The following is a 27,742-nucleotide window of genomic DNA, read 5'->3' on the forward strand; positions in this document are numbered from 1 at the left end:
CCTCTTAGGTCCTCCAAGCTCCCCGGGCGGCCATATTGTCTCCGCCTTCTCGAGGGCACGCCCCTGGCCCCACCCGCTCCGCCCCCAGCCGCGCCCTTCCGGCCCCCGCCCGCGCTTGGGTGCGCAGAGCCCGGAAGGCGGGTAGGGCCCGGAGTCTTTTGTGGAGGAATGTCAGAAGGACTGCGGTTGTTTTGTTTCCTGTAGGGTTAACCTCCCTCTCTGTACGATTTTACCTATGTTTGCTCCCCCAATTAATGAATAACAAAATAGCTCGTTTTATATTCACTAACTAGATAATTCATTTAAAAAGGTAATAGATACCCGATACCTTCTTTCCCTCCTCCACCAAAACTTGCCAGAATGCTCAGATTGAAGAAGCTAGTCAAAGTGTTCCATTAGATGAATATTCCTATCCTCCAGAGTCTGGCTTCTGGGTTTAGGTCCCGGGATTGATTATTCTCCTGCAACTTTATAAAGTTATAGGATGAAAAATGACAACTTGGGACATAATTCCTCTACTTCTACGGGGTTTACCTCTAAATTCTCCTTAAAATGACCAGGATCCCTGAACCCACCTAGGATTTACAATATTTCTAAAGATTTTTTCATAATTTAAACCTCCTTGTGTAATGGCCTTTGACAATTATCAGTGGCCTTTGGCTTGGTAAATACTCTTATGTTGAAAGACTAACCTAACCCACTATGACAACCCTTTAGGAATCTGTGCGGAATTCATTTGGATCTGCCAACTCATCGTTCAGGATTGGGTTTAAAGAATAGTGCTAAATTGATTAAGAAAACTGATTTAAGGGTGCCTGTGTGGCTCAATCGGTTGGGAGTCCGACTTCGGCTCAGGTCCTGATCTTGTGTTCCATGAGTTTGAGCCCCGCGTTGGGCTCTGCTGACAGCTCAGAGCCTGGAGCCTCCTTCAGATTCTGTGTCTCCTTCTCTCTCTAACCCCTCCCCTGCTCGCACCCTGTCTCTCTCTCTCTCTCTCTCTCTCTCTCACAAAACATAAACATTAAAAAAATTTTTTTTTAAATAAAAAAAAAAGAGGGGTGCGTGGGTGGCTCAGTCAGTTGAGCATCCTACTTTGGCTCAGATCATGATCTCACAGTCAGTGAGTTCCAGCCCCACATCCGGCTCTGTGCTGACAGCTCAGAGCCTGGAGCCTGCTTCGGATTATGTGTCTCCCTCTCTCTCTGGTCCTCCCCCACTAACGCTCTTTCTCTGTGTCTCAAAGATGAATAAATGTTAAAAAAAAAAAAAAAAAATTTAAGTAAGAAAACTGATTTAAATTCTAAAGCACATTTTCTATGTGTTGCTTAATATTTATAGAAATGTACTATCAAAATTCAAGATGATATGTGATGAACTGTTTGGAAGACTGAGACATGCACATTTTATCAGATTGATTATAAATTTCAGTTTTCATACACATAGGACCTAAAAGTTGAAGGCCAAGTTTATAGAAAAAAAAATGATTAATGTAAAATAATAGAAAATCAAAATGTATTTGACTTACCTTTGCAATATATGCGAATAAACACTAACTTGTACACACAAACTTGTCTGTCTCTGAGCTTAACTTTAGATCTCATTTGATGTGTTTTATTTGACACACACTAAGTTACTGCTTCCTGTAGGAAAATGTTCTAGAAATGTGTCCAGCAAAGAGTTGGAAATTCAAGTCAAACCCTCAGAAGAGTGATCAGTTCTGGGGGTTGTGTTTTTAGAAGTCATCTTGTGAAAGTCATCTTTGAAGGAAACTCTGCAAGCAAATAAGATCTCCAAGGAAGAACGTACATGGTAAAATAAAAATAATAATAATAAAATAATAAATAAATAAAAAGTGGACCAAGAATTAAATCTTAAGGAACACCTACATTTAGGCTCTGGTAAAAGAGTTAGAGAAAAAATGCAACCAAAGTTTGGATGACAGACACTCTGTAGAGAAAGGGCTTTGATTTTCCTTTAACTAAAACTAAAGGATAAACATGAGGAAATCTCATTAAAAATGGTAGTTAAGACAAGAAATGGAAAATATGTACTTTTGGAAGTTTTTATTTTTCCATGGTGTGTCAAACAAGGCTATATAGATCAAATAATATAATGGACATAAAAGCACATTTGTTTGTTTGTTTGTTTGTTTTAAATGTTTATTTATTTTTGAGAGAGAGAAAGAGAGAGGATCTAAAGTGGGCTCCAAGCTGATAGCAGCAAGCCCAATGAGGGGCTCAAACTGACAAACCATGAAGATCACGTGAGCTGAAGTCAGACGCTCAACCAACTGACCCACCCAAGCACCCCAAAAGCATGTTTAAAGGAATAAATCACTATGAATTCAAGGTTATTGCTTTGACTTCTACTACCAGATGCCATTTAGTAAATCATAGTTTGTTTCCCCTGTTAAGAAAAATCTCATGTAGCTATTTCAAAAGCTATTTTTGATAACATTGGAATTTTTCTGCTGTAATACAATAAAGCAAAGTATAAAAATTTTTTTATTCTCCCACTAAAAGAAGAAAGAAATCTAATTAAGGAAACAATAAATTCTTCCAAGGTCTGGATTGAGACCTTAAAAGTATTGAGATTAGATGCTAAATACCTAAGAGATAAATCATATTGTTTTCCTTAAAATATTGGGCAAAGAATACACCGCTTATAATTATGGGAAAATGCATTTTATATCACTCCTTGACGAACAGCAACATTGTTTTTCTCAAGCAGTAGCGTTCTGACCAAATTTTCAGTTTTATCTCTCTTAACAGTAGAAGAGGTCTTGATAGCTTTACTTTATGGCAAAAGTGAAAAACAACGAGGGAGAATTATGTGTGAAATCTGGTCCATTAAGCAAACAATAGAGATTTAACCACCTCTGAGCTCTGCTTCCCAGGTGTAAAAGCAGGTGCTAAAACACCAACTGTCACCCCTGGAAATCTATCCATTCTTTAAGGTGTTTTCTCCCTTATTGTTTACCTGGAAAAACTGAGGTTAAGCCTTTAAAGAAAAAGTAGTTCCCAAGAAAAACCATGAGAGGTATTACTTTGTGTTTTTATTAAGAAAAATAGAACAAACTCAGTGAATGAAACAAAAAGACCGTTGGGTCTGGCGGGGGAGGGCGGCTAATGCCTGTTTTAAGATCTGTATATTTTATTGACAAATATATAACGTACATTTGAATTTATGAGTGTAATAATATACTCAATTAAAAAAAGGATTTGGGGGTACCTGGGTGGCTCAGTCGGTTAAGCGTCGACTTCAGCTCAGGTCCTGATCTCGCAGTTTGTGAGTTCGTAAGCATATTTGGATCAAGAGACTGCGGGGCCAACACTTTCTTCTTTTACAGAGTCTAAGAGGCATGGTCAGAATTTATCAAGACATTAAATAGGAGTGAGGGCATAGCCAAAGAAACATTTTCCAGCACCAATTAGCAGGTTTTATGATTCACTGAGTTGGCCCATCTACTGTTCACCTAATTCCCAGCTAAAATGAAATGCTGTTGGCATGGCGTGTCAGGAGGCCGATTGACACTTTCAAGTACATGTCATATAAATAAAGATTTTTTTAATTGCTTTCCACTTGGAATGACTACAGAGGACTCTTACCCTGCATCATTCAAACTAAAAAGAGAAGAGTTAATTACTTGAAAGGCAAGAGAAAACAAGGAGAGATAAATTTTGAACCCAAAGAAATTTATATAAGATAGTCTCTGGTGCTTTAAAATTTTTCTGCTTATGTTATATTAGCCGTAGGTAAGTGGCTAGTGTTAAGTGTTCAGGATTAAGGGATAGAAAGATGCTTATTTGATTTCACCTCCTAAAAATAGAAAACCCAGTACTAGCAATAGAAAGAAAATGATCTTTAGGTTTCAGAGCCCCGAGGTACCACTTAACACTCCAAACAGTGGTTTTTTTAACCTTAATTCTGGCTGCAAAAACCCATGATCCAAGAGAAATAAGGGCTGAATATGTCTGGTGTCCATGAGAGGAAGAGAAGCAACAACCAAGTAAATAGAAAAATGCATCTTGCCAGGGATTTCATGCTCTAAGTGGCTTTCACGGACCTCTCTAGAAGTAGCAGAGCTAGGACTAGAGCCCAAGTCTTCTGACCCCAAGTTCAGAATTCTGTTCTTAGTTGCTTTCAAACTGCTCTTGTATCTGGCTTCTTCACCCTTGAATGTGCTCCTTTTTTTCCACCTCCACCCCCACCCCGTGCCTTTCTTTGACTGACTCCTACTTATCTCTGAAGTCTTACCTTAGACATCACTTCCTCCAAAGAGCCTTTCCTGACCTCCCCCAACTCCTCCATTCCTGAACCCCCTGGGTTGTGTGCTGTGTCCCACACTACCATTAGGTGTTTCCCCTTCCATTTGTTGTAATTAGTTGTTGAATTGTTTTCCCCCACCAGCCCAGAAAGCTGATCTTCGTGTTCACTATGGAATTCCCAGTACAGAGTATTAACAGCTGTTCTAGTCAGAAAATATGATTAGGTTTCCATGTCCCAAGAGACACTTAACAATAAATTTGACTTCATTAAAAGTGAGGCTTAAATTCACTTTACAAACATGTTTGCTTACAAGACAGTTACAACATTTTCTTCAGAGTAGTCTCTTCTACATGAATTGAAAGTAACTTTATTCATCAGTTCCTCAAAAATGTTGTGGAATATATACCATAAAAGACTTAATCACAAAATGAGTCTTTACTTCTAAACAACCATTTCCTGAATTTGTATATTTACCTACATTTATTTCTGTTCTTTGACTTTAAATAAGTCAATTCCTAGTATTCTCTGAAATTATGTGCATACACACGTATTTCAATGCCTTTTGTTTATTGTGGAATCCTTTACAAAGTTTTCTGAGTATTGCCTTTTTGGCTTTGCTAATTTCTAATTTACCCCTAGTCTGTGGTACTTTTTAGCATAGCTTTATTAAAAAAAAAAAAAAGCTAGTAAATGATGAATCATGAGAATCTACCCCCCAAAAAAGGGTACACTGTATATACTGTATGTTAACCAACTTAACAATAAATTATATTAAATAAATAAATAAATAAATAAATAAATAAATAAATAAGACTAATAGAGAGTCCATGATTTGGCCTAATGATCCCCTTCTGTAATATTTTCAGACTTTATATCCCAACCCTTCATCTACCTCAAGACTCCCCAACAAGTTCATCACAATTGTACTCTTAATCGTGAGTCCTCATATTGCTTATTTCCAGGTATCTATTATTATGTCACATATTCTTCTGCACAGCTTAGAAGTCTGCCCTCTGAGGTAGAAGGGGGGGACAGCAGTGATACAGCAACTTTCTCTGTCACCATCTATGAGAGACACATTGGTTGATCTAACCCGACATCCTTTACCAACCTGATTCTCCTGTGTCCACTTTGGCTATAGACTGAAAAATTCAAATACTCACTCTTCCAGTCTAGTTCAGGTAAGAACAAGGGAGAGCTGTGAGTGGCTCTGAAAAAAAAAGGTTTTACTTCTCTATTAAAACAGAAGAAAACAAAACCATGGTTGGCCTATCCTCTTCCCTTTGTTCCTGCCTTAAACATGGACACGATTCCTGGAGCCGCGGCAACCATTCTAAACTATGAGGCAAAGAACACGAAGATAAAGGGCAAGCACCATAAGAATAGCAGAGCCAGAGGATGGAGAACTTGAATGAACTTCCCAAGCAGCTGAACCGAGTCTTGCAACTATTTATCTCCAGACTCCTGTGTTATGTAGGCAACTAGACCTTTTTTTGAATTAAGCCCCTGTTGGGTTCTTAGACCACTACAGCAGGAAGCATTCTTTACTGAGGTACAATCCCTCCCCTCAATGGATTGTGTATATCTTACTGAAAACCAGGCAGCTCTCAACCTTCAAACCCCTGGGTAAGAGGTTGCAAAGAGTAGAGGAGAGAGTCCGAGAGAAGGGGAGAGAGCCAAAGAGCAAAGCAGAAGAGTTGGTAGGCTGTGCCTGTAACAGTAGCAGATCAAGAACTATCTCCCTTTCGTACTCGGATGGAAGGAAACGCATTCCAAGGGATCACTTGTAATTCAGCTCTAAGTTTTCTTGTCTTCTCATTCAACATGCTCTCTCTTGGCAATGTTACCTACTTGCCAGATTTAGCCACAGGAATTGTCCCTGCCCTGTGATGCTAGCATGACTTAGGCACCATTGGTAAGATCATCCTACTGTAAATACCTTATAGCAGGTCTCCAGATGAAAAAGAGAATCACACTTTTTGGCTGCTTTTGAGGTGTTGAGGGGTCCAAAGCTTAGTACCCCATCTATAGCTCTTGAGTAGAGAATCTATTCAATAAATAAGAAAAGGGATAAGAAAGATGTCCAAAATAACTCCTTTCTCACTGAGAAAGTCTGGGCCAGAGGACCTATCATAGTGTGAGAGCTGAATTAGCTTGTTACTGAACCCCAAATTTAATAGACCAAGCTGTCAGCTTAGGACCAGACTATATAATGTGTCTCCCTCCACTCTCCAGGGGGCCAGTCTTTCTCTTCCTCTTTATAAGATGGCCAAGAATAGTCAAGAACAAATGGGCTGAGCAAAATGCCAAGAGGAAAACAGAGAAGGGCTGAGCTGCAAAGATCCTGATCTTTCCCAAATCCCCCATTCATTTGATCTCTGCAGACAATTGAAGCAAGAGACCAGAAGCGTCTAGGAAAAACAAGACAAAACAAAAACATCTATCTGTTTAAAAACAAGAGTAGAAGAGACATTTCCTCCTAACAGTACCATTTGCAAGTGCTGAAAATTGTCCCTTTAAATGTTATGTTTCAAATTCATACGTGTGTGTGTGTGTGTGTGTGTTTCCTGAGAAGTTTGGAAACTATTCAAATGAGTTAACCCTAAACTTAAGAATCATAACTAGATGACAGAATCTTAATGGTGTGATAAGATAGAGGACAAAATACTGCCATAATATTTCTCTAAAGGGAAGCAAGTTTTGATATTCCCCTGGGGTGTATATTGCCCGGGTAGGGAGTGGGGTGAGAATGCAAGGAAAGAAACATCATTTTACTCAGGTCTAGTTTTTGCCTAATCTTGCTTTATCATGGAACAGATGAGATAAGGGAATAATCTCTGAACATACTTTGAAATGTAAGCCATTTGTGACCAGCTTGAGAATGTGAATTTTCTTTGCCAGAGAAATATCACTTAGAATATATGCTATTTAACCATTCAAGATGGACATGAATGGGGGTGTGGGGACTAGGGGGCTGTTGCAGATAGAACTTTCTGCGTGTCCCTTGCCGAGACAATAGGATTATAGGATATAGAGAGATAACTAAATTTTTTAATGTTTATTTTTTAAATCTTTTTTAACTTTTATTTATTTTTGAGAGACAGAGCATGAGTGGGGGAGGGGCAGAGAGAGAGAGAGACACAGAATCTGAAGCAGGCTCCAGGCTCTGAGCTGTAAGCACAGAGCCTGACAAGGGGCTCAAACCCACGAACCATGAGATCATGACCAGAGCCAAAGCAGGAAGCTTAACTGGCTGAGCCACCTAGGCTTCCCATCGTTTATCTGTTTTTGAGAGAGAGAGAGAGAGAGAGAGAGAGAGAGAGAGAGAGAGAGAGAAACAGCACAAGTGGGGAAGGGGCAGAGAGAGATGGAAACAGAATCTGAAGTAGGCTCTAGGCTCTGAGCTGTCAGCACAGAGCCCAACATGGGGCTCAAACTCACGGACCCTGAGATCATGACCTGAGTCAAGGTCGGATGCTTCACTGACTCAGCCACCTAGGTGCCCGGAGATGCTACTTTTACCCGCTGGTACTTTGGTGTTAGTCTTGCCTGCATAACCAGAGGCAGACCATGTCATATGTCATTTCCACCCCCAATGCCCCGACCATTGACTTTTCTTTCTTGCACTAACATTAGACTATTATCACTGGATTCCTCAGCACAGCAGCCTGTCCTTAACTCATTTCCAAATGTTTCCTTTCACTATCATTTCAACCAGACCCTTCCCCATCCCCCATGCTTAGGTTCTCATGCTCCCTTCTCACTGCATCTTAATTAGATAAGATCCTTCAACGATTACATTTCAAATGTTTCACCAGGTTGATCTTACCCTATTTCTTCTTAATAGAAAGATATTATTAAATACTTCAGCACTTATCCCCAAGTTTTCTTCAAGGTGTGTAAATGCCCTGCTTTCTGTGCATTATACTATTTATTTATTCTTTCAAGACAGTCTTAAAATCTTTCCTGTCCATGAGCACAGAGCTTCCAAAAACAGCTTTCTCATATTTTACTCTGTAATGTGGGCAGCCCAGAATCTCTAGGCATTTGGAGAAAGCCCTTAACATAGAAAAACAGGAGCGGAGGGGTGCCTGGGTGGCTCAGTTGGTTAGGCGTCCAACTTGGGCTCAGGTCATGATCTCACAGTTGGTGAGTTCGAGTGTTGGGCTCTGTGCTGACAGCTCAGAGCCTGAAGCCTGCTTCGGATTCTGTGTCTCTCTCTCTGCCCCTCTCCCCTCACACTCTGTCTCTCTGTCTCTCTCAAAAATAAATAAACATAAAAAGAAAAAAAAAATGGGTGGTTTAAAAAGTAACTTTAGGGGGTGCCTGGGTGGCTCAGTCGGTTAAGCGTCCGACTTACAGCTCAGGTCACAATCTCGCGGTCTGTGAGTTCGAGCCCCGCGTCAGGCTCTGGGCTGATGGCTCAGAGCCTGGAGCCTGCTTCCGATTCTGTGTCTCCCTCTCTCTCTGCCCTTCCCCCGTTCATGCTCTGTCTCTCTCTCTCTCTCTCTGTCTCAAAAATAAATAAACGTTTAAAAATAAATAAATAAATAAAAAGTAACTTTAGTAGAAACAGAGCAAAGAAATGAATTGAATAAACTTTTTTTTAAGTTTGTTTATTTATTTTGAGAGAGAGAGGGCACGGGCACACAAGTGAGTGGGGAAGGGGCGGGGGAGAGAATCCCAAGTAGGCTCCATGCTGTCAATAGAGAATGTGGCATGGGGCTTGATCTTGAACCATGAGATCACAACCTGACCTGAAATCAAGAGTTAGTCGTCTGACTGAGCGACCCAGGTACCCCCCCCCTCCTGTTTTTCTTTTTAAAAATCTAATTTTTAAAAATCTAACCCTTTTTAAAAATCTAATTAATATACTCAGAGATTGACACACTCAAATATTTCAGGATGAATAAGATGATATTAAGAAGAAACAAAGAACTAGAATAAGCTCTTGTAAATGTAACTATGATTGCAAAATGTTTTTAAAAATCCATACAAGTATTGAAAAATTAAGTTAAGAAAATAGTCCAGAATAATATTGAAAAAAAACAAACTAGGAGGCCCAACATTTGACCAATAAAAGTTTCATAAATAAAGATAGAAATAGCAAAGAGGACTAAATAATGAAAAATTATATATTTAAGGGGCACCTGGGTGGCTCAGTTGGTTAGGCATCTGACTTTGGTTCAGGTCATGATCTCACAGTCAGTGAGTTCAAGCCCCTCATTGGGCTCTGCTGAGAGCTCAAAGCCTGGAGCCTGCTTCGGATTCTGTGTCTCCCTCTCTCTCAGCCCCTCCCCTGCTTGTGCTCTGTCTCTCTCTGCTCTCAAAAATGAATAAATGTAAAAAAAAATTTTTTTAAGTATATATTTAAGAAACTTTCTAGGGCATGAATCTCCATACTGATAGGCCCCAGCACAATGGAGAAAAACACAAACTCACCTCTAGATAGAGCCTCATGAGATTTTAGAACATCATAGATAAAAGACAGGTCCTAAAAGCTCCCAGAGAGAAGATAATCCACATACAGAGCACTGGCAATAAGAATAGCACTGAACTTCTCTGGAGCACCTGGGTGGCTCAGTCAGTTAAGGATCCATCTTCGGCTCAGGTCATGATCCTGTGGTTTGTGGGTTCAGGCCCCAAGTTGGGCTCTGTGCTGACAGCTCAAACCCTGGAGAACTGCTTTGGATTCTGTGTCTTCCTCTCTCTCTACCCCTCCCCCGCTCACACTCTGTCTCTTTCAAAAGTAAACAGTAAGGGGCGCCTTGGTGGCTCAGTCGGCTAAGCGGCCAACTTCGGCTCAGGTCATGATCTCTCGATTCGTGAGTTCAAGCCCTGCGTTGGGCTCTGTGCTGACAGCTCAGAGCCTGGAGCCTGTTTCAGATTCTGTGTCTCCCTCTCTCTGACCCTCCCCTGTTCATGCTATGTCTCTCACTGTCTCAACAATAAATAAAAGGTTAAAAAAAATTTTTTTTAAAAGTAAACATTAAAAAAAAAAGAATACCACTGAACTCAACAACACTAAAAGTTACAAGGAAAAACATGCCTTTAAATTTTTAAAAAATTATTTAAAAATAGATTTCTAAGGGCACCTGGGTGGCTCAGTCGGTTGAGCATCCGACTTCAGCTCAGGTCATGATCTCACAGTCTGTGGGTTCGAGCCCCGTGTTGGGCTCTGTGCTGACAGCTTGGAGCCTGGAGCCTGCTTCGGATTCTGTGTCTCCCTCTCTCCCTGCCCCTTCCTTGTTTGTGGTCTGTCTCTCTCTGTCTCTCAAAAATAAATAAGCGTTAAAAATTAAAAAAATAAATAAATAAAATAAAATAAAAAATAAAAATAGATTTCTATACCTAGTCAAAAACCATTTTTCAGAACTGCAAGATAGGTCTCAAAACACAAATTTCCCAAGGGGTCTTTCCCAGGAAGCCACTGAAGGATGTGCTCTACGGAAACAAGGGAGAACAGCAAGATTGAGAAATATGGAGGACCCAGGGAAGGATTTCGGTAACACAGGAGAGAGGCCAAAGAAAGCCCATGATGATGGGGAAAGGAACTCCTAAGAACTGTGCCACCCAGAGAGCAATATTCCAGGTTGGCGGGAGGGGACAGGTTATATAGGAGGCACATCTCTAGGGGGGAGAAAAAGAGGATTGATTATCTATGCCGATGCCTATGCAGAAAATTATATTAAAAACCCGTTGGAGACCGTGGGGGAAAAAACAGTGACAATTACACAGAACACTGAGAGAATTTTGAGAGAGATAAGCAATAACTTCAGGGGCAAAAAGAGAAAGGAAATAGAATCATGGTCATAATACTGTGATATTATGTAATACATAGTAACTTTTTTTGTTGATTTAACCAAAACTGGGGAGGTCAACCTACCCCAGAGGAAGGAGCTAACAAAAGAGAAAATTGTTGCCTCCGAGGAATGGGACTGAGGAATAGAGGTGGGGATGAAACTTCATGTTTTCTTTTTATTCTTCTCAGTATTTAATTGTTAGAACCATGTGCATGTATGATTTTGGTAAGAATATAGCCATTTTTTTTTTAAGAATATAACCATTTAAAAAATAATGACGTGGCTTCTTTTCGGTACTTCACTTACAACTCCATTGATATTAAGGATAATTACTATTTTTTGTCCTGGATAATTTACCATTTTCCCCTCCACTTTGTAAATAAGGAAACTAAAGCAGTAAAAGGATAAATTATGCATCAGAGTTTATCTAACTGGTAAATCATAAATTAAAGCGTAGGCTCTTTTAGTTACACATTGTGGTAAACTACAGCTTTACTTCTGTTAACATTTAATTTTAGGTTTTGCACATGGTGATTAATGATTCCCAGTAAGGGCTTTGTATAGGTGTAGGTCAGTGTTGTCCGTTATATTGTCACTCCTTAAGTTGATATGTTCAGCGTGTAGCTTACTTATCTTCGTTGGGTTCCTAGTGTATAATTTTGAATAACTCTTCATCTTGTTTCTTTGTTAGCTGATCAGTTTCAGAGATTATTCTCAGCTCTAACTCTGAGCTCAAAGAAATTTTTAGCACAGAATGATGGTCCTGAACTGTTCACACTTCACAGTATTGGTTCTCAAGTCTGATTGCTTGGTGTAGGGGGGAGGTAAGTACGAGTTGAAGAACGTGAGGTGTGTCTAGAAAATCAGAGTTCCTGGAGCACCAGGGTGGCTCAGTCAGTTAAGCAACCGGTGACGGACTCTTGATTTCAGGTCAGGTCATGATCCCATGGTTTTGTGAGTTAAAGCCCCGCATCAGGCTCTGTGCTGACGGCATGGAGCCTGCCTGGGATTCTCTCTTCCCTCTCTCTCTGCCCCTCCCCCACTCATGCTGTGTCTCTCTCAAAATAAATAAATAAACATTTTTAAAAAATTTTTTTAAATGTTAAAGAAATGTTTTGTTTTGTTTTTAATGTTTATTTATTTTTGAGAAAAAGAGAGCGTGAGGGGGAGAGGGACAGAGAAAGAGGGAGACACAGGATCGGAAGCACGCTCCAGGCTCTGAGCTGTCAGCACAAAACCCAACACGGGGCTCAAACTCACGAACCATGAGATCATGACCTGAGCTGAAGTCGGACGTTCAACCGACTGAGCCACCCAGGCACCCCTTAAAGAAATGTTTTAAAAATTTGTTGGGAAATATTTTTCTTTAAAAGACATATAAACACAAATGTTTACAAACTTTTCTAAACATGTAACTTGTCTATAGTAATTATATATGAAGAAGATACTGCTGAGAATCTAGTTAACAATAAAAAGAAGAGGGGCACCTGGGTGGCTCAGTTGGTTAAGCATCTGACTCTTGGTTTCAACTCAGGTCATGATCCCACAGTTTCATGAGTTCAAGCCCCACATTGGGCTCTGCGCTGACATCACAGAGCCTGCTTGGGATTCTCTCTTTCTCTCTCTGTCCCTCCCCTGCTCACGTAGTCTCTGTCTCTCTCAAAAATAAATAAATAAACTTAAAAAAATAACAATAAAAAGAAGAAAGAATTATATATTGATTTTTTTTTTAGCATCTAAACTTAGGTCAGAAGGAAATTATTTTCCAGCGGTATATTTGTTGTGGTTTACACTAAGATAATATTTGCATATCTGTGATGGATTTGCTATAAGCCACTACAACTTGTAGGATACTGTAAATAACTAAATAACTGGTCCTGCCTAATAAATAGCAGTGGAGGATGCATAAGGAAGACCATCCCAAACTACAGTACATTTTAGAGCGAAGTGGAGAATGAATGGACACGTGAAAATATGATAAGAGAAATTTGTTCTTATTTTAGCAAATACCTGCTGCAAAATTTTCAAAGCCTATTATTATGCAAATCATGATCTATTAAAAGGAAAAAGAATTAAGCAATTAGTGAAACCACAGGAAGGAAAAATGATAAACTTTACAATTTTTTTAAGTTTATTCATTTTTTTTTTTGAGAGAAAGAGAGAGAGAAGAGAGAGAGAGAGAGAGAGAGAGACAGAATGAGTAGGGGAGGGGCAGAGAGAGGGAGAGAGAATTCCATGCAGGCTCCATCCCATCAGCACAGAGCCCGATGTGGGGCTCTAACTCATATACAGAGAGATCATGACCTGAGCCAAGATCAAGAGTCAGATGCTTAACTCACTGAACTACCTAATCTTTAGCCTCCCTAATCTTTACAGATTAGATGCCCTTAATCTTTACAGTTTTTAAAATAAATAGAAAAATGGTATGGTTGCCATATAGATTAGAGCCAGTTTTATTTAATATTGCATCCATTTTGGAGAAAAAACAAAATAGATTAAAACATTTTTTTAAGTTTATTTATTTTTGAGAGAAAGAGTGAGAGAAAACAGAGCATAAGTGGGGAGGAGGGGGAGGCACAGAGAGAGAGGGAGACACAGAATCGGAAGCAGGCTCCAGGCTCTGAGCTGTGAGCACAAAGCCCAATACAGAGCTTGAACCCACAAACTGTGAGATAGATCATGACCTGAGCCAAAGCCCGATGCTTAACTGACTGAGCCACCCAGGGGCCCTAAAAATAGATATTTAAAGTCAGAACTCCATGAGAAGCACTGTAGAGATTCCTCAAATGCATAATTTCTTAAAAGTCCAAGTATATAGTTTCCTGGCTGCCTTTTACTATAAAACAATCTCAAACTTCCAGAAAAATTTTAAGAACATTTTCTTCCTCAGTATTTGAAAGTAAATTGCTAACATAATGTTCTTTAACCTTAAATACTTTAATGTGTAATTATTACAAACATGGACATTGGCCTTTATAACAGCCACAATGAAACCATCGAATCGAGAAATTAGCATTACTATACAACCCTGACCCTCATTCAGACCTCATTCGAGTTCTACCGGTTGTTCAACAATGTCTTCTATAGCAGAAGGATCTAGTCCTGATCATAAAACCCATTTGGTTGTTGTGTCTTTTTAGCTTCCTTCAATTGTGTAGCAATTTTCCAGTCTTTCATTGACTTTCATGACCTTGAAGTTTTTGAAGATTCCGGGTTGGTTATTTTGTAGCATGTCCTTCAATTTGGGCTCACGTACTGTTTCTTCATGATTAAATTTAGGTAATGTGCATCTTTGGCAGGAACATCACAGAAGTAACACTGTGTTCTTCTCATTACATCCTATCGGCTGACCCAGGATTTCTTTTTGTCCCATTACTGGTGATGTTAACTTTGATCACTTGACTAAGGTGGCCCCTTCTCTGTAAAGTTACATTTTTTAACCTTTGTAATTTATACACATTTAAATATATAAGCTAAACATTTTTAAATGATAAGAAAACACACTTGACTATGTTACAAATCAACTTTTAACTCATTGGAGGCCATTTCAAGTTGGTGGCTTAACTCATCTTTGCATAGAGCTTAGGATGTTGCTTACTATCTCCCTCAGGTTCTTACTATATCATTTCGAATGACTCTTCATATTGTTTTTTCTTTAGCTGATCTGAATTTTCTGAGCTGACCTGACATTACTCTCACTATAGCTCTGAGCTTAAAGAATTTTTAACACTGAATGATAGCTCTGAAATGTTCACAGGATTTATCTGCCTGGTCATAAAGCATCTGCATTTGTTATCTGTTGTGGGATAACTAATTACCACACATTTAGCATCTGAAAACAACACACTGTTTATTATCACATGGTTCCCATGGATCAAGGGTCTGGGTACAGACCCTGGGTCCTCCGCTCTTGGGAGGATTCAAGGTGTTGACTGGGGCCGGGGTCTCAATTTGAGGCTTAGGTTTTTGTCCAAACTCACATGGTTGTCAGCAGTATTCATTCCTTGTAGCTATAGAACTCATGCTGGCCTATTTCTTCAAGACTGACGGAAGAATCTCTGGCTTCTGCTTCTGATCTCTAGACCCTCTTCTAAAGGGTTCACTTAGTTAAGTCAGGCCCGTCTATTAAAATCTCCCTCTCGATTAACTCAAAGGAAACGAGTTAGCAACTTACATTACATCCACAAAATCCCTTCACCTTTGCCATCTGGATCAGATACTTGAACTTCTTGCGTTGTTTCACTGGCCATTGAGTTTGTCACTCAGGCTTGACTCAGGCTTTTCTTTTTTCAGTTTTAATTTAGAATTTCACATGTCTGAACACATAAAACCGTACAAGTAAAAACACTGTTACAACATGTGTGCATCATTGTGAAATATCGACAAGGCATGGATACGTCTGTTTTGTGTGTGCTTACCACAGAAAAGAGGCTGTACAATAGCAAATAAATGCATAACACACTGAGTTGTGATACTTCCATATTAAATAATGTTAACACTTATTGTAAACTTTGGGTGCTTCTTGCCTGTCTTTGTGGGTAAGGAATGAATTCAGTGGTTAGATATTGTTAGTAATTCCACTTAGAGGCAAACGTTTATTAACATCCTTTCCAGCTTCTGGATTAGTTTAACTGAACAGTATACTCAGTTTCCAATGGGCACTGATTTAAAAAAAAAAAAAAAAGTGCCATTTGCAATTGCCTAGCTGTATGATTCTGGAATTTCTGAAAACTCTATAATCCAAACAAGATAAAGAAATAGATGGCTGCAGTTGATATATGACCAACAATCATCCACAAACCTACATGGCAAACCTGTGGTTATTATTCTCTACTTACATTGCACTTACTGATAAGCATTAAAAATGTAATCTTATAAAATAAAGACAGGGTCATAAGTTTCTACTTTTATCTATGGCAGGAGCGATGATTGAGGTGGGGGTTTTGGGTGAGATTTTACTTAATTAAAGAGTCTAAAAGAAAGCCACAAAAGAGTTTGAACAAAATAGTAATGGGAAAGCTGGATCTACAGCTAGTTAATGAATTTAGGAAATTCAGAGCTTAATCAAGTAATCATTTAATTCAATGGCTCCTTTAATAGGACTTATGGAGTCCTATATAATTTGACCATTTGTTTATCCACCCATGGTAGCAGAACTGCTGATGTCACCTCCTCCAGCAAGACCCCATCACGCTGTCTTACAGAGATGTACAATAGCTCATGGTCTCCTACCACCAATATCTGACTGTATATGCATTTTATCAGACAAGGCCAGTTCTTTCAACTGTCCTCTCTAGTTTTAGTTAACTGTAGGCTGTGTAAAGTCCACGGCACAATTCTCCAAACACAGTAGATTCCTTGGTATATGCCTCCTAAGTGACTAAGATTTCCTCTCCTGGAATAGGGCTACGAAACGACCTAAATCTAAATGTCCCAAAGTGTTAGGTTTCTCAAGGTGTTTTTCCCCCTAGTCTTACTGAAGGGTAATTGAGGTGTGGCAAAGCACACACATTTAGACGGTACAATTTGATCCATCTTAACGTATGCACATACCACGAGCAAGATAATGAACATTTCCATTGGCCTGAAAGGTTTCCTTTGCACCTTAGTAATCCCTCCCTGCCTTTACATCCTTCTACAGAGAACCACTGATCTGCTTTCTGTCAATATAGGTTAACATTTTCTAAAATTTTATATATGCATTATCATTGAATTGCTCTTTTTCTGCCTGGCTTCTTTTACTCAACTGTTCATTTTAAGACTCATCCGTGGAATGCTGAACATCAATTATCCATTCCTTTTTACTGATGAATAGTTTTCCAGTGTATGGATGTATCACAGTTTATCTATTCATGACAGATGAACATTTGGGTTGTTTCCAATTTTCAACTCTTTCCAATGAACCGGATAAGAACTTTCATATACAAGTCTTTATGTGGGCATATGTTTTCATTTTCCTAAGGCAGATAGCTAACGATGGAATGACATATGGCAGTGTTATGTTTAACTCTTTAAGAAACTGCCACGTGCATCATTTTACATTCTCATGGACGATGTATGAGAGTTTCACTTGCTCTGCATCCTGATCTACCCTTGGACATAGACAGTTTTTAGAACCTGAGCTTTTCCCATGGGTGTGTAGTGGTTTTGTTACATTTTCCCAAATGACTAATGATGTTAAGCATCTTTTATGTAAAGTGTTTGTTCAAATCTTTTGCCCATTTTCTTGCTAGGTTGTCCTATGTATTTAAAAAAATTTTTTTTAATTAAAAAATTTTTAAACTGAATTAAATTAAATTTTAATTTTAAATTTAATTTTTAAATTTTAAATTGTATTTCTTTATTTTTGAGAGAGAGACAAAGAGAGTGAGCAGGGGAGGAGCAGAGAGAGAGGGAGAGAGAATCTCAAGCGGGTTCCGCACTGTCAGCATGGAGCCCGATGTGGGGCTGGAACTCACAAATTGTGAGAACATGACCTGAGCTGAAACCAAGAGTTGGACACTTAACCGACTAAGCCATTCAGGTGCCCCTGTATTTTTAATGACTATGTCTGGAAAAGACTTGGCCTTCAAATAACCCATTTCCAAATGTTGAACATTTTGGCTCCGGAAATGATAAGTCAACCATTTTGATATCCATCAATTTTGAGGCAACTGCTACTTTCCTCTCTTTATAACAAGAATCTGTTCTGCGCTGTTTGATCTGGTCATCTAATCCATTAGATGTCTTGTACCTCCATATTTATATCTTTCATACCATGTCGTTGACATTATTTTTGGAGACATGAGCACTAGAATTGGTATAGAAGTGATTGAAAGCCTCCTTACAGTCAATGGGAGAAGGGTTTTTCTATCTTGTTTTATGATTATCCTTCCAGGAAGAGCATGTCAACTTAAATTGAAAACGTTTCTCTAACTGTATCAATGAGCTATTACTGATAGAAATCAAAGGGCAGCCTTATAGTTACCTTAGACTTAGCATTATCTATTAAAAACAAGAGAAGTTGATTAAACAACAAATTAAGCTCTCTTTGCTCACTACTATCCTCAGGGTAGCTATTTTGGACTCTATAGATAGTGACTGATACCACTTTACTCTAAATATTTAATAGCTCTCTCCAAGCTAAGTTGTGTGCATAACTGGACTTTGAAATCAATAATGCCTAATAAAACAAAATATGGATAAAAGAATGGAGTCACACCCAAAATAATAGCGGTTATCTATATTTCCAACTATTGTAGGTGTTAAACATTTGCTCTTAATATTTTAGTAATGAAAAGAACCTCTGCTCTACTCCCCCAGAGGCAATGTATTTACTTTCTGTCTCTCTTTTTCTTTATTCATCCTCTCTTTGCTCTTTCCCAAGGCCAGAAGAGGTGTTTAATTAGTGAGGAGGAGTGCCTGACAGTCATAAGGCCAGGTGGGGTTAACCTGCTGTGGTTCAACCTTTAAAATCCCTCCTGGATCGCCTCCCCTGAGGCGTTGCTGGCTCACTGCATATCCAGGTTCTAATCTGTCAACTGGCAGGTTAGTTGGGCCTCCTGCATGCCCCGACAGGCCTTCTGTGTCTCAAACTAACTTCTTACCCTGCTACTGGGTGGAAAAGTCAGGTTGGCTGTTCACATGGGGCTATTTATCTTCAATACACTGTGGGTATAGCGATGCAAGGGGTAGAGGGGAGACCTTAGGAGAAAGCTTATTCCTTCAAACCTATTTCACCACTAATAAAGTTGTGAATGAAAACATCTATCTCCTTGGTTCTATTTCTGAGTTAGTAGATTTGGAGGGGATTTGAGCTATGGGCTGTGAGTTTAAAAAGAAAGTGGGGGGTGCCTGGGTGGCGCAGTTGGTTAAGTGGCTGACGTCAGCTCAGGTCATGATCTCACGGTCCGTGAGTTTGAGCCCCGCTTCGGTCTCTGTGCTGACAGCTCAGAGCCTGGAGCCTGCTTTGGATTCTGTGTCTCCCTCTCTCTCTCTCTGTTTCTCCCCTGCTTGTACTCTATCTCTCTGTCTCTCAAAAATAAATAAATGTTTAAAAAATTAAAAAAAAAAAAAGCTTGAATTGACTTATGTAAACGTGTGGCTCTATTCTGTTACCTTCAAGGAAGCGTTGCCCAGTTCAGAGAACACATACATAATGTGGCTCATGGTGAGCTCTATTTTTTGCCCCACCCTATCTGTCTATACATACCTTCAAGACAAGGCTCTCTTCTCTGGGGCTAATAGGAAAGTATTGAGATACTTTGTAAAAAGGGCTGGGTTAACACAAGCATTTGTTAAGACCTGCAAAAAAAAAAAAAAAAAAAAAAAGGAAATTATAAGTAAAAGAAACATAAGCACAAGAAAAAGCAACAATAAATTTTAAGGTAGAAAGAAAGGGCTGATTCGAAAGCATTAAATAGAGTTACATCTGAGAACCTGATGTTAATGTGAGAACCTACCTTAGCAGTTTTTCCCGAACAGTGGATAAACGTGACTCAGGGCAAGGTGACCTACTGGATCAGGTATTTCGTGCCAGCAAATCTGGTTTGTTGCTAAAGCAGATACAGTTCTACTTTATTGAAGTTTGCCCTGGTCGAAAATCAAAGGCTTTCAAATACTCTTATTTCTTGAAATTTGCCTCAGATATAGAAAAACAGATCAGTAGTAACCTAAAACTGACTTTATCCTTCTCAGTTTAAACTAGTGAGCCAACTAGCGGCACAGACTCAGATGAGGCCATTTGAGAACTCAATAATTTTCATTTTTAAAAAAAAAAATTTTTTTAACATTTATTTATTTTTGAGACAGAGAGAGACAGAGCATGAACGGGGTAGGGTCAGAGAAAGAGGGAGACACAGAATCCGAAACAGGCTCCAGGCTCTGAGCGGTCAGCACAGAGCCCGACGCGGGGCTCGAACTCGCATACCACGAGATCGTAACCTGAGCCGAAGTCGGATGCTCAACCGACTGAGCCACCCAGGCGCCCCAATAATTTTCATTTTTATTATAAATTTGTTATCCATAAAAATACATATAAAATCCTGGATCTAGCCATTAAAATTTCAGTGAGGACAGTGGAATAACTCTGGTGCATGAGATGACAGAAGCCCAATTCTGACCAAAGTTTTGGAGGACTTCTCAGCTAAGACAATTGTCCTGAACTTTGTACATTGCAGTCTTTTCTCTGATTTGACACCTAGTAATACTTGCTTATTCACTTGAATATGAAGTTGAATTAAATAGGGTACAGAGTGGAGACTTGAATCAGAACAGTCCAAAGATCTTAAATATATAAATTTTGATCCTTGCCACCTTTATCTTTCTTAAATTCTACCAGTGAGATTCTGTTCAAATGGAAGAAGAATAGATCCAGCTCAATGTTCAAGAGGGTATTCTTCCAAAATTCAACACTGTAAACGATCTGTTGCCTATTTCATCCGAAAACTATGTCATTATCCTTTTCAATAATTCCAAGTCTAAATTTTTAGATCAATTTGAATTAAACTTCAGGCAGGACCATTCCACTTTTAACCTGTTGTTCTATGTTAGCATTTTTGTAATGCAATCATTTGGAAATGATCATTGACAGCTTATGTTGTCCTTTTATGGACCCCGAAGCCAGGGCTAATCTGCTTAAGCGTAACATAGATCCTAGTTGTTGATGCTTTTACAAAACCTGCACCTCAGTGGGCAAGAATCATTTCCAGACAGATATTTCAAATAATGTCAAGTAACATTCTAAGTCATCTATAATCCTTGTGCATTTATTTTTGAACGGTTTTGCTCTTCGTAAACTTCTATATTTCCTTATACTCTGCAGAATTGGTGCTTTAAAAGTATTTGGCTCTTGGGATTGTGCTTTTCACAACATCAAAGCATACACTTGAGCAACCTGAGATGTACACCCTGTCTAAGAAGAGTTTGCTAAGATTAAAAAAGCAGTGGTTTAGGAACCAGGAAACCTGGTTCTGTTAAACGGCTCAATGCCTGTGAGCAAGTTTTTTATCTTTCTGGTTTTTAGTTTCCTTATCTGTAAAATGACCCAGTTGAATTGGATAATTTCTATGATCGCTCTGAATGGTTGAACTATAGAGTTTTAAAATATTTGGGTATTTCTTTTTTTTTTTTTTAATTTTTTTTTTTTTTTAACGTTTATTTATTTTTGAGACAGAGAGAGACAGAGCATGAACGGGGTAGGGGCAGAGAGAGAGGGAGACACAGAATCGGAAGCAAGCTCCAGGCTCTGAGCCATCAGCCCAGAGCCTGATGCGCGGCTGGAACTCGCGGACCGTGAGATCGTGACCTGGCTGAAGTCGGACGCTTAACCGACTGCGCCACCCAGGCGCCCCATTTGGGTATTTCTTATAGACCCCTTCCATTTTATCCTCAAAGGAATCCCTAAAGTAGACAAGGCAGGTCTTTAGAGGTTAGATAGAGAAGTGTGTATGATTTTAGATGTGGTAACCAGGGTTGTGGAAGTTTGGTGATTGGTAGAGATTACCTATATGACAAATAGCAGGACTGGAATATGAACTCAAGGTCTTTTGATCCTCTCAAATTTCTGTGTAGGCCACAAAAAGACATAAGAGAGAGCATAACTGTTTGGAATCACTAATTATTGATTGAGACTAATTATTGATTGGTTAGAGATTGAGAAATTAGAGGTGTGCTCTGGGTGGGTAAGTTTGAGGCAGCAGTATGGAGCAAAGTTATCATTCAGTTATGGCCACTCCTTGCCAGAAATATAGAGATAAAGTACAGGGGGCAATTGAGGAACAAAGCCATGAGCAAAGACAAGGAATTGGGAACCCCTCACTGCTCAGCTAAGTAAAATGGGAAAAGTCTTAGAAAGTATTTGAAAAACAAAAGCATATGAAAAACATAAAATGTGTACTGTGTTGGAAAGAATTAAAATTTGGGAAGGATATGAACTCAATGGTTAGATTGCAATAAAAAAAAGATTTATGAATATAAAATTATATGCCAAAATGAGTGATAGGGTTTAGGGAATACATACTGGAATATTAATGGGGTAAAGGGCATGATGTATGGTTTACCCATCTTCAAAACAAATTTTTTTCTCCCAGAGCTACCAAACTAGCTGATCTTTAAAAAAGATTTCCATTCTGGGGGTGCCTGGATGCTCAGTCTGTTAAGTGTCTGACTCTTGATTTCGGCTCACAGTCATATAATCCCTGAGTCGGCTCTGTGCTGGGCATCGAGCCTGCTTAAGATTCTCTCTCCCTCCCCAGCTTGTGCTCGCATGCATGCTCTACCTCTCTGTATTTAAAAAAAAAAAAAAAAAAAAAAAAGGAATTATTTTAAATATGAATTAATGGGTTTCAATTATTTGGGGGAAGCTGTATTATATCAGAGGTTCACAAACCAGTACCCATGGGCCAAATCCAGCCTACAGATGGTTTTTGTAGGAACCAGAACAAAGAATGGTTTTTACATTTTAAGATGGTTGGGGAGAAAAAAGAATATTTTATGACTCACAAAAATATTTTTTTAATTTTTTTTAATGTTTATTTCTGAGACAGAGAGAGACAGAGGACGAGTGGGGGAGGGGCAGAGAGAGAGGGGACACAGAATCTGAAGCAGGCTCCAGGCTCCCAGCTGCCAGCACAGAGCCCGATGCGGGGCTCGAACTCACAGACCATGAGGTCGTGACCTGAGCCGAAGTTGGATGCTCAACCAACTGAGCCACCCAGGCGCCCCAATGACTCACAAAAATATTATGAAATTGAAATTTCGGAGTCCACAGATCAAGTTTGGAATATAGGTACGCCCATTTGTTATATATTGTCTGTGTCTTTGCTTACACAGGCAGAGCTGAATGGTTGTGATAGACACCAGAGAACTTAAGCCTAAAAAGTTTAGATATTTACTATCTGGTCCTTACAGGAAAAGCTTGCCAACTCCTGTGTTATATAAATAACTGGTGTAGATTATACATTTCAGGAAAACTCAGTGACTTCTGTGCAAATATTCATTTGAAAAGGAAAGTGACATTTTAGGACAGCAGGATTAATTGGGGCAAGCCCTTTAATTCAATCAGGGGGCAACAATAGGCTGCATTGACTCATTCCTGCATTATAGGTGTAATTTTTGAAGTTGGTTGTGATTGGAGAATTAAGTTTTGCCCCTTCCTATAAATCTTTCCTTTTCCCATTACACACACCCAAAGGAACTTCTACTGTCTACTCTATGAGTCCCCCAAGGGATATTGGCACTGTACAAAGGGCTCTCCCAGAACCCTTTTCTGGGGTGGGAATTCCAGACACTTCCGTAGTACCGTGGAGACTTGAGAGGGTGGCAAATCCTTAGGTAGTGCTCCTTAGATCCCACCTTTTCTGTATAAAGTCGGCTTTAGCTCCACCTCTCCTTTGATTCTCCAGACAGCCAATTTCTGCACAAAGCAGAACAGAAACGTTCTGCTTTCTATTGCTATCTGACACAATTATTCCTGGCTGGGGGGAACATCCTACCCAGTTCCATAAGGATATGGGAGATCAGCAGAGCTTATAGACTGAAAGTATTTGCCGTATTCCTGGTACTTGGCCCCATTCTTGAAGGTGATATGCTAAGCTCTTGTGTGTCTCAAGGTTTCTGTGAAAATCAAAGACTTAATAAATAAGAAAGTGCTTTGTAATGACAATGAAATAATACAAGTGAAAGCATTCCTGAGCTGTGGCAGCCAATATGACTATAATAGTTACTACAGTTATACTAGACATAATTATCATTCACCTAAAAGCAAGCCAAGGTTAGGTTGAAAAAAAAAATCATGAAACCAGTAGTCTTTTTTTTACATTACAAGCACATTACAGATAGTTTAGCTGCCTTAATCCTGATAGATACAACATCCCTTGCTGTTTTCTCTTCCCAGTGGCCGGTGAAGCATATTCATTTGTTAGGGCTGTCGCAACAAAGTATCACCAACCCGGTGGCTTAAACAACAGAAGTTTATTGTCTCATAGTTCTTGAGGCCAGAAGCCCCAAATCAAAGTGTTACCAGGGTTAGTTTTTTCTGTGGGGGAAGTGTGTTCAGGCCTCTCTCCTTGGCTTGACAGATGGCCATCTTCCCCCCGGTGTCTCTTCACTCTGTGGGTGTCTGTGTCTAAATTCCCTCTTCTTATAAGGACATCAGTCATATTGGATTAGGATTCACCCTAGCAACCTCATTTTCACTTGACTGTCTCTGTAAAAACCCCATCTCCTATCAAGGTCACATTCTGAGGCACTAAACGTTAGCACTTCAACCTACGAATTTGGGGACTACACAGTTCAACCCATAACATGAAGGATGGTTTATTTTGTGAATTTAGGTACAAAATCCTTTCCTTGAAGACCTAATTCTTTGATGACCCATTGATTTTAGTGAAAGATGTTCTCATTTACTTTCTCAATTTCAAGGCATGTCTCATTTTTACTGCTGAATCCATCTAACCGAAATGGCAAAGAGTAGATAAGCTTGCCCTCCGCACATTTGCAAAGGACGGTAGTGAATTCAAAGACCTACATGTGGAGTTCAGGGATACCCAACTTGGTGTTCGGTCTTTCGAGATACAGATCTTTCCCCGAGAACTTAGGAACAATATTTGAGAATGAAATCTACCACCTTCTGCAGAGCATAGAAACTAAGAGACGATTGGCTGTGGCTGGAGTCAGTCTGCTGGCTTAGGTAGAAGATGGTGTAAGCAGAAGTCTCATGGTTGGGTGCTCACCTGTGTCAAAGGGAAAATCAAGAAGACTATTTTTATAAGGAACATATATGTGATAGGATACTAACAAATACAGGATTTCAATGTGTTCTGTTAGAGAGCAAACTGGTTAAGAAACCGAAGGCATTGAAGATGACTTTTTTTTTCTTTAAATTAAAAAAATTTTTTTTTCTAATGTTTATTTATTTTTGAGAGAGACAGAACAGAATGAGAGTGGGTTGGGGCAGAGAGAGAGAGAGGGAGACACAGAATAGGAAGCCGGCGCCAGGCTCTGAGCTGTCAGCACAGTCTGACACGGGGCCTGAACTCACAAGCTGTGAGATCATGACCTGAGCCGAAGCCGGATGCTCAACTGACTGAGCCACCAGGTGCCCCCATTAAATTTTTTTTTTAATGTTTATTTATTTTTGAAGGAGAGAGACAGGGCGTGAGTGGGGGAGGGGCAGAGAGAGAGTGAGACACAGAATGCAGATCAGGCTACAGGCTCTGAGCTGTCAGCACAGAGCCCGACCCAGGGCTCGAATTTACGAGCCGTGAGATCATGACCTGAACCAAAGTCAGACACTTAACAGAGCAAGCCACCCAGGCTCCCCAAGAAGACTCTTTTTGTGGCTAGAATATCTATAAATCTGAAAATTAGCCTATTTATTTTTAAACATTAAACTAACTTTATTTTCAGTTTTAATAAAAGCGTTCCAGCTAAAATGTTAATTGTAGCAGCTGGCCTTTTCCATTGTTCCCTGAATGCACCCCCAACGTTTAAAATATAGTCTTCATTTACATTTGTCTTGTGCTAACATGTGCCGCTACGCATCTTAATGCAGGCAATTACTGAAAATGTCTTTGATGCAGTAAGACAGGTTCTACCTAATTCTCCTCTTCTGACTCTGCAGGGTTCAATGAAAATCTGGAAGTCAAAAAAAAAAAAAAAGAAGAAGAAGAAGAAGAAGAAGAGGAAGAAGAATCCCCAAAACCTCTTTATGAAACCTTCCCCAAATTTGTATTCAAGTAGTGACCAATTTAATCATTAGCTATAGGCCTCCCCTGCTACCAACAATTGCTAAATGATAGCAAAAGCTGTGCAGGAAATTATCAGTGAGGCACATACAAGAAACTCTGAAATAGTCCTCAGGAAAGGCTGTAAAATGACTGTTGTCAGCCTCATGCCAGGGACAGTGTGAGGGAGCAAAGGCCAAAATCCGCAGAGTAACCTTTTGCAGTAGCCTGCTTTGCAGCCCATGCCTTTGTTTATTTATGGATGCCTTTCCACTGTGCAAGAGATGGAAGTGTACCTGCTGAGCTTAAATCAACAATAAAAAACGGTGACAGTCACTGGGCTCCAGCTGAACTGAATTACTGGTACAAGGATTATAATGAGAAGGAAAGAATCTAGCATTTCCTGAACACTCACTGAGTGACTAGGTCAGTGCTTCACCAACTTTAATGTGCACGTAAATCATCCAAGACATCCTCTTAACAAGCATAGTCAGATTCAGCAGGTCTGGGGCAGCGCCTGACATTCTGCATTTTTAACAAGTTCTTAGTGACTGCTAGCTGCTAATCCCCAGATCAATGACGCTGGAGCCTGAGCAAGAGCCTAGATCCTTCATATGTAATACTTTCAATAAACTTAAGAGATAGACATTGAAGGAGAAGTTAAAAAAATTCATAAATGAGGAAACCTGAAATTTGACTGACAGCAAAGTTCTACTGTTAACCAGTACTCGGATAACACCCCACAGGAGCACCGGATGCTTTATTTTATGTTTCAAAATTTGTGTCTCAAATATACCTCATCGTCTGTGACATTTGTCAAAAACTCAGATCCTCAGGCCCACTGCAATCTATTAAATTAGGAGTTCTAGAAAACATGCCTAGGAAAAGGTATTTTAATTGGTATCTGGATTATTCTTGTGATCAGGAAAGTTTGGGAAACAACGATCATTCTGGTCACACTGTAGTTTTGAAGACTCAGATAAGGAGCACTGTTGTTCTTTGTTTATTATATCCTGGGAGAGAACATTGTCAGATCAGGCAAAGAAGGACTCAGAAAGCCCTGTACTGCATTTTGATTTCACGGGTGCAGCCCATGCCTTTGTTGGGAATGAAACTTGTTGGTTTTTGTGATGTAAGGGATAGGTTTAAACCTGTATCTTGTAACACGGTACTAAAGTATAGTATCTAATTATGGCCGTTTAATTGTAAGGTGAAAGAAACAAGAGGCACAAAATTTTCCTTTCCTCTTTATCAAGTAAATGATCTTTGGCTACCAATCCAGTTAAAGGGCATCTATATTCTAGAAGAAAAGCCAACTGAATATTTCCCATTTCGAAAGTCCACAATTAAATTTTTTAGTTGGAACTCTCAGTGAGATCAGAGTGAGGTTGGTTATTTATTTTCGCTTTGAAAGAAGGGTAACTTTGTGTCGAGATTACCCTTGATAAATTTTTCACTATAGTTCTGAATGGTAAATAAACGGCCAAAGAAATAGACTTTTGAAAGTAAACATTGAGTTACTTCTTTTAGATCACTGACCTCTTTTCTGGCTCTTAAAAAACACATTATACCGCAATACTATACTTTATTAAAAGGCACTCTAGGATCTTGATATATGTACTTATGAAATAAATAATTTGTTAGTTTTATACACTCTGTTCCTCACAGAACCTAATAACTTAATAACTAGAAGACCTTGGATTTTCTCATATATTTCTACATATTGAAGAATACATAAGGCCATTTTCAAATATGACATTTCGTCTTAAAATTCACAGAATCTTTCAAATATGTCAAAGGGCTTGTATTATTGAAATCTCACTATGACACAACTTCACTAAGAGTAGAATTTATTGCAGGCTAGGTCAACCCATATAAAAGTTAGACATTTAGAGGCAGCTCAATCTGCGTTCAAAGCCTACAGTGTGCCAGTTACTTAACTTTTCTGAACCTCCATTTCCTTGT

General features: G+C 39.3%; 3 long non-coding RNA genes across 3 annotated transcripts; 2 read left to right on the plus strand and 1 right to left on the minus strand.

Annotated features, from left to right (window-relative positions):
* Positions 1–230: 230 nt before the first annotated feature.
* LOC122232556 lies at positions 231–5,467 on the minus strand. Its single transcript, XR_006209913.1, has 3 exons — positions 5,381–5,467; positions 3,232–3,352; positions 231–467 (listed from the first exon to the last, which is right to left on the minus strand). It is a non-coding gene; the product is annotated as an uncharacterized LOC122232556 (long non-coding RNA).
* LOC122232557 lies at positions 5,287–27,273 on the plus strand. Its single transcript, XR_006209914.1, has 2 exons — positions 5,287–5,450; positions 25,675–27,273. It is a non-coding gene; the product is annotated as an uncharacterized LOC122232557 (long non-coding RNA).
* On the plus strand, positions 5,743–6,805 carry LOC122232555. The gene is made up of 2 exons (XR_006209912.1): positions 5,743–5,821; positions 6,505–6,805. It is a non-coding gene; the product is annotated as an uncharacterized LOC122232555 (long non-coding RNA).
* Positions 27,274–27,742: the final 469 nt, after the last annotated feature.

Source organism: Panthera tigris, chromosome D3, assembly GCF_018350195.1.
Source record: "Panthera tigris isolate Pti1 chromosome D3, P.tigris_Pti1_mat1.1, whole genome shotgun sequence".
Lineage (NCBI taxonomy): Eukaryota > Metazoa > Chordata > Mammalia > Carnivora > Felidae > Panthera > Panthera tigris.